This window comes from Vulpes vulpes, chromosome X (genome assembly GCF_048418805.1).
Source record: "Vulpes vulpes isolate BD-2025 chromosome X, VulVul3, whole genome shotgun sequence".
In the NCBI taxonomy this organism is placed as follows: Eukaryota; Metazoa; Chordata; class Mammalia; order Carnivora; family Canidae; genus Vulpes; species Vulpes vulpes.
In genome coordinates, this window is record NC_132796.1 from 6,617,580 (window position 1) to 6,631,583 (window position 14,004).

General features: G+C 45.5%; 1 pseudogene; it reads left to right on the forward strand.

Moving 5' to 3' along the window:
* Nucleotides 1-10,602: 10,602 nt before the first annotated feature.
* LOC140596284 (uncharacterized) lies at nt 10,603-13,759 on the forward strand (annotated as a pseudogene).
* Nucleotides 13,760-14,004: the final 245 nt, after the last annotated feature.

Consider the following 14,004-nt stretch of genomic DNA (forward strand, 5'->3'; position numbering starts at 1 on the left):
CTCGATCCCGATCCCGGGTCTCCAGGATCACGCCCTGGGCTGAAGGCGGCGCTAAACCGCTGAGCCACCCGGGCTGCCTGAGAGTTGCACCATTTAATGAAACTCTTAACTAGCTGATTAATTCTCGGACTATCCCCATCAAGTGAGAGATACTTCCTACGACTCACAGTCAGTCATGATTCCTGTGGCCTGCACAGTGGTAGTGATGGTGATTCCATCCAACTGTTATTAAAAATATTTTATTTAAATAACATTTTAATAACTATTGAAGTATATAATTCACATACCATATAAAACCACATGTATAAGCGAGTGGTTTTTAGTATATTCACAGCACCACTTCTATGACTACGGACCATTTCATCAGTCCAAAAAGAAACCGCACTAGCACTCCCCATTAGTCTTTGAGGGTTTTTTGAGCCTCAGCGGGTGTCCCATGTGCATCGTGTACATCTCAGGCCCGAGACCTTGACCCAGCATGCTGTTCCTTCAGTGAGCCCGAGACATGGAGATGGTATTTAGGCACTGGTGGTGCTTATTCTTTGGTTGTCTTTATATCTCGGTATTTTAGTAGACAGAATTAGTATATATAATTTGTTAAGAAGAAAAAAAATCATTATAAAACTTTTTTCAATTCAACCTTGTTCTTTAACTAGCTGCAATTTTACATTATATTTCTTTCTCCCAGGTTGGAAACCCACCGATATTTTTTTAAAGATTTATTTACTTTTTTTTTTTAATTCACCAGCTTTATTTATTTTAAAGATTTTAATTTTTTTTAAGATTTATTTATTTATTCATTCAGAGAGAGCGAGAGAGAGGCAGAGACACAGGCAGAGGGAGAAGCAGGCTCCATGCAGGGAGCCCGATGTGGGACTCGATCCAGGGTCTCCAGGATCACACCCCAGGCTGCAGACGGCACTAAACCGCTGCACCACCGGGGCTGCCCTATTTACTTATTTTAGAGAGAGAGAGAGAGCACATACGAGAATGGGTGCAGGGGCAGAGGGAAAGAGAGAGAGAGAGAGAAGCCGACTGCCCGCTGAGCATGGAGCCCCCAACACAGGGCTCGATCTCACTACCCTGAGATCACGACCTGGGCCGAAATCCAGAGTCAGAGGCTTAACCAGCTGAGCCACCCAGGCACAACCCAACAATATTAACATACTTATTTATTCTGTGATATATAAAATATTTTAATTGTTACTAATATCACCATTAGCCATAAGACTACTGAATAAAACATAAGGTTTCTTTTAAGCCCTGTTTGTCTCTAAAATGCATTGTCTTAGGTGTATATGTCAAAATACAGCATTGTAAAACTTGTTCACATGAGGATGGTTATATTACCAAGTTGGTAAGCAATTAAGTTTATTCATTTTATCTTGTTTTCTATTTTTAGTTTTGTGTTTTGACATAGTTCAGTTTTTGAATATGTGAAATACTTATTTTGTTAAAGACATTTATTTTAGAGTGTGCAGAGGCAGGAGGAGAGAAAATCTCAAGCAGACTCCACGCTGAGCTTAAGAGTTGGACATGGGGTTCAATCCCATGACCCTGAGAGCAGGACTTGAGCTGAAACCAAGAGTCGGACGCTTAACTGACTGTGCCACCCAGGTGCCCCTTAAATAACTTATTTTCGAGGATCCCTGGGTGGCTCGGCGATTTAGCTCCTGCCTTCAGTCCAGGGCATGATCCCGGGGTCCTGGGATCGAGTCCTGCGTCGGGCTCCCTGAATGGAGCCTGCTTCTCCCTCTGCCTGTGTCTCTGCCACCCCCATCATGAGTAAATAAATAAAATCTTAAAAAAAATTATTTAAAAAAAATTATTTTTAAGTCAAAGTTACTTAAACAGTCTCAAGAAACATCTGTTCCTATCCCCATTCTATTCTTTCCCATCTTATATAACTTAAAATTTTTGGTTTATTTTCCAATTTTCTTTTGTAACTATGGATGTTGTATACTCATATTTATTCCATCTTTTTCAAAATGCAACCATAATATATATTTCATCCGGTGGTATATATATATATATATATATATATATATATATATATATATATATATACCAGGCTTTTTCACCTGACAATAAATTCCTGCAGACCACTCTGGATGAGTACTCAGAGATACCCTGAGCAATCTATGAGAATACCTGCTTCCTCATAGCCTTGTCCAAAAAAAAAAAAAAGAAAAGAAAAGAAAAGCTCTGTAAAACTTGAGCATTTTTCCATTTTTCTTCAGTATGATGGGTGAGAAATGGTATCTCCATATCATTGCCAGTGTGTATTTCTCTTGCTGGTGAGGATGAGCATTTTTTCAAATGTTTTAAGGCTATTTTTCATTTCTGCAGTGATAATGTCAGTTATCTACAGCTGTGTCGCAAGTTACCCCCGAAATTTAGTAGCTTAAAGCAACACACATTATCTTACAGCTTGTCTGAATCAGTAGTTTGAGAACAGCTTAGCTAGGTCCTCTGCTTCGTGGTGTCTCCCAAAGCCAAAATGCCAACCAGCCCCCTTCTCTCATTGTAAGGCTCAGTGGGGAACCCATCTCAGAGTTTACTTACATCGTTGTTGGCAGGATTCATTTCTTTTTTTAATCATCATTTTTTTTAAAGGAAAGGTTGTTTTTTTTTTTTAAGATTTTATTTATTCATGAGAGACACAGAGAGAGAGAGAGAGACAGGCAGAGGGAGAAGCAGGCTCCATGCAAGGAGCCCGATGTGGGACTCGATCCTGGATCTCCAGGATCACACCCCAGGCTGCAGGCGGCGCTAAACCGTTGCGCCACCGGGGCTGCCCTAATCATCATTTTTTTAAAAAAGATTTTATTTAACAGAGAGAGAGAGAGAAAACACGAGCAGGGGGAGTGGCAGAGGGAGAAGGAGAAGCAGACTCCCCACTGAGCAGAGAGCCCTACACGGGGCTCGATTCCAGGCCCCCAGGATCTTGAGCTGAACCGAAGGCAGGGGCCAACTAAGCCACCCCGGCGCCCCAAGGCAGGATTCATTTCCTTGGCTCCTCGTAAGCTATTGGCCATGGTCTTCCATTGCTTGCCAGATGGGCCTCTTGGTAGAGCTTCTCAAAACATGGCAGCTGGCTTCATCATAGCAGGGAAAGGAGAGCGAGAGAGAGTGCCAACAGGGTGGAAGTCATGGTTTCTGTTACAAGCTAAGCACAGAAGTCACATCCCATCACTTTTGCCATTTTGGATTCTTAGAAGCAAGTTGCTGGGTTCAGCTCACAGTCAAGAGAAGATCAAGGGCACGAATATGAGGAAGGTGGGGCTCCCTGGAGTCCATGTCACAAGGTGCCTCCCACCAAGCTACTCCTATTTCTAGCCCACTCTTCTACTGAGTTGTTGATACGCTTGACGCTTAGGAGATCTTAATATAGTAAGTACATATGCCCTTTGCCCTCCACCCCTTCACTTATAATACCTTTCCTAATCTGAAGAGTTGTATTAATATCCCCAAAAGAGAAGAAATATTTATGACCCCTATAACACACACACACGCACATACACACAACTGAAGTGCTGAACGGAAAAAGTAAATATGGGTCGAAAGTCTAAGCATACACCCCAGCAATCCTACTCCAAGATATCTATCCACGAGAAATAAAAATGTATTCATCCATAAATCCAAATGTGAATGTGAATAGCACCTTTTTTCATAACTGCCTCATTCTGGCAACAACCCAATGCAAAAAAACTACCTGAAACATTCCTCAAAAAACAAAAGTAGACTCGAACAGAGGGAAAGACATGCCATGTTCTTGACTAAGGAGATTCAATATTATAAATATGTAAATAAGTCCTAGTTTAATTTATAAACTTAGCACGATTCTAGGGATCCCTGGGTGGCGCAGCGGTTTGGCGCCTGCCTTTGGCCCAGGGCGCGATCCTGGAGACCCGGGATCGAATCCCACATCAGGCTCCCGGTGCATGGAGCCTGCTTCTCCCTCCTCCTGTGTCTCTGCCTCTCTCTCTCTGTGACTATCATAAATAAATAAAAATTAAAAAATTTGAAAAAAAAAATAAACTTAGCACGATTCTAATAAAAAAAACTAACTTTTGTTTTCCAGTTTGGAGTAACACAAGTTGATTATGAAATTCATATTGGAAAATAAGCAGAAACAACTAGGTAATTCTAAGGAGGGGGGAGAAGAAGCATCCTATATAGCATAACATTTTTTAAAATTATTAATTTGGGGATCCCTGGGTGGCTCAGCGGTTTAGCACCTGCCTTCGGCCCAGGGCATGACCCCAGGGTCTTGGGATCGAGTCCCACGTCGGGCTCCCTGCATGGAGCCTGCTTCTCCCTCTGCCTGTGTCTCTGCCTCTCTCTCTGTGTGTCTCTCATGAATAAATAAAATATTTTTAAAATAAAAATTATTAATTTATTTAAGTAACCTCTACACCCAACGTGGGGCTCAAACTTCGCATGTGGCCCAGTCGGCCCCCAGGGTAACTCCTAAGGCCTCCTGCCGCCCTATTTGATTACATTCCAAAATCATGCTTGATTTTGAGGAGAGAGACAACAACTTCAGCTCATTCACTCACTGACGAATTCTTTTCACCAAACATTCATTGGCTTTCACGTGAGAGATGCCACCAAAACGTTTAAGCAAGAGCTTTCAGGATCCAGTGTATACAAAACACGCACATTCTCTCTGTGCTGCTTGACTGCCCCCACTTTTCACAGCTCTTCAGATGTGGAAAGGGCCTCAATCAAGCCAAATAAATGACTTAAGAAATAAGCTATTGATGGTCAAAAATTAGACCTACTCACTGTAACCTAGAGCGACAGGCTGAGGGTCGCCTCGAGTTCACAGGAGAGAATTCAAAGGACCAGCGTGGAATGTCCTCCTTTTTAAAGAATATTTAAGTCTTTGGGAGCACAGTGTTCGAAAAAATTTTTCCCACTGTGACAGAAGTCTCTCGCTATTTAAAAACAAGTTCCAAAAACACTGCCTGCGGCCCCAAGTGGGCTGGGTGCTCCCCTAGAATGTTAAGCAGACCCTGCGCCTTTAGGCTTTGTGTGCGATCCGGGGCAGCTCTGTGGACAGCGGGGTCTTCCTCTCTGATGGAGATTCTCTAAGACTTTACTAGCATTCCTGGGGAGGTCCCCTTTCTCCGCACAATGCCCTTAGCTCGCAAGCCTTGGGAAGAGGGAGGAAATGACACCCTTTGCATTTAGTTACAGCTCCTGGCTTCCTTCCCAAGTCTTTGAAAGGAGCTGGATGGCAAGGCCGAGGCCCACTGGACCTTCGGGGCCGGCCTTGGCCCGAGTCCCCTGCTTTCTCCACGCAGCTGCGAGAAAGGCCCATAGAAGGGTCCCTGGGAAAGCCTCCTGTCTCCCCCACCGAGCTCTTGCCCTGCAACCGGTCTCGTTAAGGCCACCTTCGTGGACAGGGGCTTTGAAAGTGGCTCTGCGTGATTTAAGTGGATCAAGACCACGGGTTACTCGGAAAATGGGAGCTTGTTTGTGAGGAAGGGTGGAGCCGGGGACCCCGCAGAGGGGCCACATCTGCCACCTGTTGGCCGCAGAGGGAAGTGACAGAGTTGGCAGTGCCCCCTCGGGCCTTCAGTCTCAACACAGAGCAAGCCCGTGGGTCATAAAGACTTCAGACACGGAAGGTGAGGGGATCGCCAGGGCCAGGCCTGCTGGGGGGGGGGGGGGGGGAGAAATGGGGCAAAAATGAGTTTTGAGACCTTCTGAAGTACCTTTCGGAAAGATTCTTTTTTTACAGGAACAAGCAGAGCGAATGGAGCCTGTGTGTTTCCAGTGGGTTCTAGAGGATGCTGTGGGGCTGGGCTGTTTCTCCCACTCCCTCTCCCACAGAGGTCCTTCCAAGGTAACCAGGGCCAGAGAGATGCCACATGGCATTTGGGCGGGAGACACAATTGAAAGTGCCAGAACGTTTGTTGTTGAGACGGGATAAGGGGGACAGCTCTCCCAGCCCGAGGGGGCGGCCACTCGGTCATCCTCCCCCCACTCCCCCAGGAAACCCGGGGGGCGGCAGCCGGCCTAAGGCCCGATGAGTGGACGGCCTCGGCTCTTGAGTCGCTGTCGCCTCCCTCCCTGGCAGCCCCGGTCCCGTGGCAGGGCATGGGTGCGGCCCCTGGCTCCCACCCGCCACGAGGGGCCCGTCCCGGGGCAGCGTGGGCGGCGGTTTGACCACAGTCCCCCGACGGAGTAGCCCCTGCAACCAACAGAACCACCTGCTGGGGGGCCGTTTTCCTGCTCCAAAAGCTCCGGGCCCAGCTGACTGGGGCGTCTCACCGGACACTCCCACGCCACCCAAGGGCCGCAGCATATTCTCCTTAGGAAGAACGGCGGCGACCTCTGGAGCCTAGAAGGTTCCATCCATCTTTCCTGGAGTTCTCTTGTCTCGTCCTCTAAGAGAGAGACTCCTCCAACAGAGAAATCAGGGGAGCAGCAAATGGGGGGTTCCCTGTGGGATGTCGGAGTTCCCCCTAGACTCCTGACCGGCCACACTTGTCCTACTGCCGCATGAGCGTACGCATCTAATCAATGAGAAAACAGATGCCTTCTTTTTAAAATATCAATAAATAGGGATCCCTGGGTGGCGCAGCGGTTTGGCGCCTGCCTTTGGCTCAGGGCGCGATCCTGGAGACCCGGGATCGAATCCCACATCGGGCTCCCAGTGCATGGAGCCTGCTTCTCCCTCTGCCTGTGTCTCTGCCTCTCTCTCTCTCTCTCTCTCTCTGTGACTATCATAAATAAATAAAAATTAAAAAAAAAATAAATAAAATATCAATAAATCCCGCACACACATAGTAGCTCCAAACTGGAGACAACCCAAACGGTCACCCATGGAAGAATGGCTCCCCAAACCGGGTGCGCCCATACAGTGGACGCTATTCCACCATGAGCATGGCCGAGGTGATGGTATTTTCAACAACGCAGGTGAAGCTCCAAAACATTCTGCCGAGCAAAAGAAAGCAGACACTAAAGACACATTACGTTCTGTGTGTTTCCATATATGTGAGGTTCGAGAATACGCAAACATACTTTATGGTGGGGGACACCAGAATAGCGGTTACACGTGGGTGACGGGCAGGCCTACGTGGCCATTGACCAGCAAGAGGTCACAATGGTCTGTCTTTTTATCTGAGTGGAGGTTCCAAGGGAACCCGTATAAAAATTTCTTGAGCTGCACATGTAAGGTGAGTATGTTTTAGTCTTTGTAAGTGGTGCCTCAACGAAAGCATGAACCAAAAAGAAGTAAAAACTACAAATAAAAACACAAGTTTCTCCCACCTTTCCCTACTGGCGGTCACCCTTCTGCCCTCTTCTCTCCTCTCCGTACGGTCCTGACCTTGGTTCACTTAACAGCATGCTTAGTGTGTGTGAGTTTCTAGAATTTTGAGCTTAAGAAGTCTTAAAATCATATAGATTCACAACCCTAAGAATAGGCGACGACCGCAGTTAAGGTGGAAGACGGAGGGGAAAGAAGGGCATCGACCTTTGCAAACGAAACAAAACAAAGAGACCTCACATGAGGGTCTATGTCAATACCTATGCGTGGATCCTTGTCCACGGAAACTTAGGGAAGGTACATCCCGATGGCCCTGACCTTGGCTCCAATCATGACACATCTTTCTCTCAATCCATCGTGGACCTTCTTACAATCTTCCTCCTCAGGACTCTCATGAATGACAGCGACTATTTATTTGGTCTAGGGCCCCAAAAAAGAAGTTTCTACTCTAGAAAGTCTTCTCAGCTCTTCAAGGGCAATTTGCTCTGGTGCTTTCTAGCATCTCTTGTCATAGACCCGCTACTCAGAATTCACAGACCAGCCTTAGTAGTTGTGGAAACGTAGGAATTTTTTTCAAGTCATCTCTAGGCCTGGTGTGGGGCTTGAACTCACAGCCCCGAGATCAAGAGTCACATGCCCTACCCACTGAGCCATCAGGGGCCCTAAGGACGTTTTGATTTACTTATTTTCCTGAAAACCTGGCGGCTACTACTATTTGTAGTTCTGAGAAAGTCTTCTTTTTATTTATTTTATTTACTTTAAAAGTCTTGCTTTTATTGTCAAAGTAAACTACTGTGGTTTACTTTTTGCCCTGGTTAAGGGGAACCTTGAGATGTCTTAGGATCACTTTCGTTGAATCATTTCATCTTCTCTGTGAAGAGGTTAAATGTCACTGGCTAGTCCTACGAAGGAGGGAAGCCTGGGCCCCTGCATTTTGACATAAACACGCATCGTCACATTCCTGGCATGGTCACCAGCCTTTATGCTGTTGGCTTTTTTTTAACTGAGTTTATTTGAGCATCACTTGGAATGTGAAGCACAGGTCCCAGCACTGGGTAATGTCGCCTCCACCATCAAATCTCTCTTCACGTACCACAGTGACATGACTGAGTGTGCGTGGGGAAGCAAATGGCTGACTTGTGACTTAGAAATGGAAGCGATGACTTATATGTGGAATATAAGGAGCAGCGCAGAGGATCATAGGGGAAGGAGAGAAAACTGAATGGGAAGTCATCAGAGAAGGAGACAAAGTATGAGAGACTCTGAACTCTAGGGAACAACCTGAGGATTGCTGGAGGGGAGGTAGGTGGGGGGTGGGGTAATTGGGGGATGGGCACGAAGGAGGGCACATGATGTGATGAGCCTGGGTGTGACGTGCAACTGAGGAATCACTGACCTCTACCTCTGAAACTAGTGATGTACCATATGTTGGCCAAGTGAATTTAAATTAAAAAAAAAAAAGTAATAGAAGTGATGGTGTGGCCAAACCACAGGGTGTCATGCCCTCAAAAAATGCACACCTTTGCTCTTTATGAAATATCTGCTTTTTTGTGATACTTTTTTATTGTAACAAAATATATATCACATGAAACACCATTTTAGAGGCCCCTGGGTGACTCAGTTGGTTAAGCGTCTGCCTTCGGCTCAGGTCATGACCCCAGGGTCCTGGGACAGAGTTCCCTGCTCAGAGGGGAGTCTGCTTCTCCCTCTTCCTCTGCCCCTCCCCCTTGCTCTTGCACACTCTCTCTCAAATAAATAAATGAGATCTTTTTAAAAAATTGACCATTTTAACCATTTTGAAGCATACAGTTCGGCAGCTTTAAAGACAGTCTCATTGTTGCGCAATCATCACAACCATCCAGCTCCAGAACTTTTTTCTCCTTCCAAAGCTGAACCTTGGTACCCAATGAACACTAACTCCGCATCCTCCCTCCCCAGCCCCTGGCACCCACTATTCCACTTTCTTTCTCTATGAGTTTGACTATTCTAGGTCTCATATAAGTAGAACCACACAGTATTTGTCCTTTGGTGTCTGGCTTCTTTTACTCAGCATAACGTCCCAAGGTTCATCCGTGTGGTAGCAGGTGTCAGGATTCCCTTCCTTTTTCAGGCTGAATATTATTCCACTGTGTGGATGGACCACATTTTGTTTATCTGTTCACCTGCAGATGGGCATTGAGGTTGTTTCCACTTCGGGACTGTTGTGAATTATGCTGCCATGAACGTGACTGTGCAAATACCTGTTTGAGTCCCTGCTTTCTCTTCTTTTGCTTATATATTTATCCAGAAGTGGAGTTCCTGTGCCATATGGTAATTCTACGTTTAAATTTTTGAGGAAAAAATAAAAAAAATTTTTAAAGATTAAAAAATTTAAAAAATGAAAAAAAAAATAAATAAAAATTTGAGGAATCTCTGTAGTGTGTTCCACAGCGGCTGTACCATTTTACAATCCCATGAGCAATGCACAATGATCCCAGTTTCTCCACATCCTTGACAACACTTGCAATTTTTATTTTTTAATAAAAATATTGGGTTGTTTTTAAAGATTTTATTTATTTATCTGAGAGAGAGAACGCATGAACAGGAGGAGCGGCAGATGGAGAAGCAGGCTCCACGCTGAGCAAGGAGCCCAACTCGGGTCTTGATCCAGGACCCCGGGATCACAACCTGAGCCAAAAGCAGACACTTAACCAACTGAGCCACCCAGGCACCCCTAATAAAAGTGTTGACTTTTATTTTTTTTAAGATTTATTTATTTATTCATTCAGAGAGAAGAGAGAGAGAGAGAGAGAGAGAGAGGCGGGCTCCATGCAGGGAGCCCGATGTGGGACTCGATCCCGGGTCTCCAGGATCACGCCCTGAGCTGTAGGCGGTGCTAAACCGCTGCGCCACCAGGGCTGCCCAAGTGTTGACTTTGGAAGGGTCTTTAGTTACAATAAGATAAAGGAGACAAGGAGGCAGATATTTATATTTTCCCATATGTTGCTGTCCTTCAAGATTCAGTTTTATTCTTTATGGGACATTGAGAAGGTCACAGATGGCCATTATTATAATCGACATAGAGTTTGTCTACTTTTGATGCTCTTTCGATGTGAATAAATGCCATTTGCTACCAGAAGGGCGAGGAAGCACTGTGTCAACAGCAAGGGCTCTGGAGCCCAGCTTTGCCATTTATATCTATGTGACCCTGAGTAAGTTACTTAGCTTCTCTGTGCTCAGTCTCCTCATCTAGAAAATGGGATCGCAAGTGTACATCTATCATTGGGCTGTCATGAAGATTGAATGTGTTAATATTCATAAACTATTTGCAACAGGGCATGGCCTACACAGAACACAAGATATGTGCAATAAGCCTTCGGTAAGAGGCAGGATGCATTGGGCTTTGTTCAGAGCCCCCAAGTCTACCTAACCGTACCTCTTTTACGAGAAGTGGTTCATCTCTCTTCGTGGACCTTTTCATGCTGGCTGCACCTCTTCCCCTTCCTGTTTGAAACTTCCTACCACCACGAGGAAGATTTGCCATCCTCCAATCTTCTGAATGCCTGAGTCCACGTGGCCCATGGGGAAATTTTTAAAATAAGATAGAGGGAGTCTTTCGGATTTGGTTGGAGAAACAGGTTCCCACCCCACCGGTTTCAGACACAGATGCACCAGAACTTCCCTGAACTGGCATGTTTTCCTGCATTTGGGATCTTCTCCCTAATTCCTTCATCCTGTCAAAGGTCACCGGGCCCATGGTCCATTCCCGTCTGACCTCCATGAGTAGGGAAAGCTTATTCCCGGAGAGGGAGGTAATCAACTTGGCAGTCCACCCCCAACTCATTTTGCTAACGTAACGGAAACTGCTGCCTTCATGTCATTAGAAAGCACGTGCCCCGGAAACCGCGGGCTACAGTGTCGGGAATCCCAGGCTTGGGAGCGAGGAGATGGGCCTCGAGGCCCTAGAGCCTTCCGGTGGGCAGTACCCACGCGCCGGGCCCTCTGAGCAGACCCCCCCTCGTTCCCTTCTAATCAGCCGAGGGAGAAGCCCTAGGAGTCTCATTTCCTGATGACCCCTGCCACGAGCTCCCAAGGAGCCAAATGGAAAAAGATCCAAAGAAGTTGGTCCCCGATCTAGATTTTTCTTCATAGAAGATACTTGTTTTGTGCAAAAGACAGCAAGCTAAAAAAAAAAAAAAAAAAGACAGCAAGCTATTTCTAATTTGTTCCCAAGAGAAGCCAACCTCTACAGGTGCAGTTTGAGCCAGTGATGGGTAGAAAAGGTAAATCGGCATGTCGGCATGACTTGTGTGCAACACGCTAGAGATCGACAGGGTCATGTTTATTCTGTTTTTAAAGTATGTATGTAAACCACACAAAGTATAGAAACATGAAAATAAGAGTCTCTGCCCCCCTTAATTAATCAGGGTTACTCTTTTTTTTTAAAAAAAGATTTTATTAAAAAAAAAAAAGATTTTATTTATTTATTCATGAGAGACACACAGAGAGAGGCAGAGACACAGAGAAAGGGAGAAGCAGGCTCCGTGCGGGGAGATCAATGCAGGACTCGATCCTGGGACCCTGGGATCACGGCCTGAGCCGAAGCCAGATGCTCAACCGCTGAGCTACCCAGGTGTCCCTCAATTAATCAGGGTTACTCTTTTTGTGTGCATCCTCCTCGATGTTTCTGTTAAGATTTTATTTATTTATTTATTTATTTATTTATTTATTTATTTAAGAAAGTGAGAAAGAGCATGAGCAGAGGGAAAAGCAGACTCCCCACTGAGCAGGGAGCCGGAGGCAGATGCTTAGCACACAGAGCCACCCAGGTGCCCCATCCTCCCCAATTTTCAAAAAGGTATGCATACATCTATCTATTTGTAGATATGTAAAGAAAATTATATGTGTTTTCTTTGACACAAATGGTCATACCATATGTATAATTATTCATTTTCCTTTTTTTTTTTTTTTGGTGTACTACAGAAGTTTCTTCAGACACTTCATGTGGATTCACTCATCCTTGGTAATGGCCATGTCATATTTCATTACACCCTGTGGATGTACCACAATGTAGTTAACCATTCCTCTTTTTTTAAAAGATTTTTATTTATTTATTCATGAGAGACACACACAGAGGCCGAGACACAGGCAGAGGGAGAAGCAGGCTCCCCACAGGGAGCCTGATGCAGGGCTGGAGCCTGGGACCCCGGGATCATGTCCTGAGCCGAAGACAGATGCTCCACACTGAGCCCCCCAGGCGCCCATAACCATTCCTCTGTTACTAGACATTTATTTATTACTGTATTTCCGATTTTTCTCTCTGATAAATGGTGCTGAAACTGACATCTCTCTCTGTATATTTTTGCAAACTCTTAGCAATCCTTCGGTATATAACTCCTGGAATTGGACTTGCTGGACAACAGGCATGAACAGTTCTGCCTTTGGGAGACATGTCACCTTGTGTTTCAAAAATGCCTTGCAAATTAATACTGTCACCATGGTCCTTTTATCCTTGCATAAACTATTTAGAACACTAATGGAAGCCAACACATACATAGGACACTTAAATATAACTTTCAGACAAGGACAAGCCATAGATATTTAGCACTTTCTAAATTGTGGCTCGCTCATTTTATTTTTTCTCTTTGGTGTTCCCGGCTTAACTTCATGATGCCTCTACCCTGTCTTTAGTCAACCCGAAGTGAAGCACTATTTTCTCAAACTGACCAGCCTCTTTTTCAGTTATTTGGCCTGGGCTCCTGGCATCAGCCTAGCCGGCAGCCCATCCTGGTGCAGGTGGGAGTTGAAGAGCAACGTCGTTGGACTTTGGGAAGCTCCCCAGTTTCAAAAATTGAAAGCTCTGGCTCCATTGTTGAGTTGCAGGATCAATGGGAACTGGGTCATTTCACATAAAATCTGGTATGGGCAGGACCTGATATTGCGGGCAAATTTTATCAAGTCAGTAGTCCTGATTTTTGGCTCGGTGCCACTTTTGTTCTGCGGGATCCATGCCCCGTGCCCAGATTTCCTTTGATCGTGTTACAACATCTCTGCCTTCTTTCTTTCTTTTTTTTTTTTAAGATTTTATTTATTTATTCATGAGAGACACACACAGAGAGAGAAGCAGAGACACAGGCAGAGGGAGAAGCAGGCTCCACACAGGGAACCCGATGTGGGACTTGATACCAGGACTCCAGGATCAGGCCCTGGGCTGAAGGCAAGCACTAAACCGCTGAGCCACCCAGGGATCCCTCTGCCTTCTTTCTTGTCTTCGGCTGTAGTTACACTGCAGTTACAGTGAGCTGGAATTTTGCTGTGGATTTTTATGGCCAAACCACCCCTGACTTCCCACTTAGCTTTCCCACTAGAAAAGAAATGCTCAGAAGGAGATGCTTCTACATGTTCCCACTAGGACTCACGGCTGCCACCCTCTCGCTAATAACTGCCGCCGTGTTCTTCTGTGAAATATTTTCTGTAGAACAGTGGAGTCAATGAAACCCAAGGTTGTGGGCAAGTGTCCCAAACACGAGGTCTGAACGAAGGGCCTACTCTTTAGAATGACTGCCCATGGTTTTCTTGAAGAAATCTCCTACCTACATATCATATTGTTGTAATCATCTACTCATTTAAAAGAAAACATATTTGGGGGTGTCTGGATGGCTCAGTGGTTGAGCGTCTGCCTTCAGCTTATGGTATGATCCCGGGGTCCTGGGATCGAGTCCCGCATCAGGCTCCTTGTA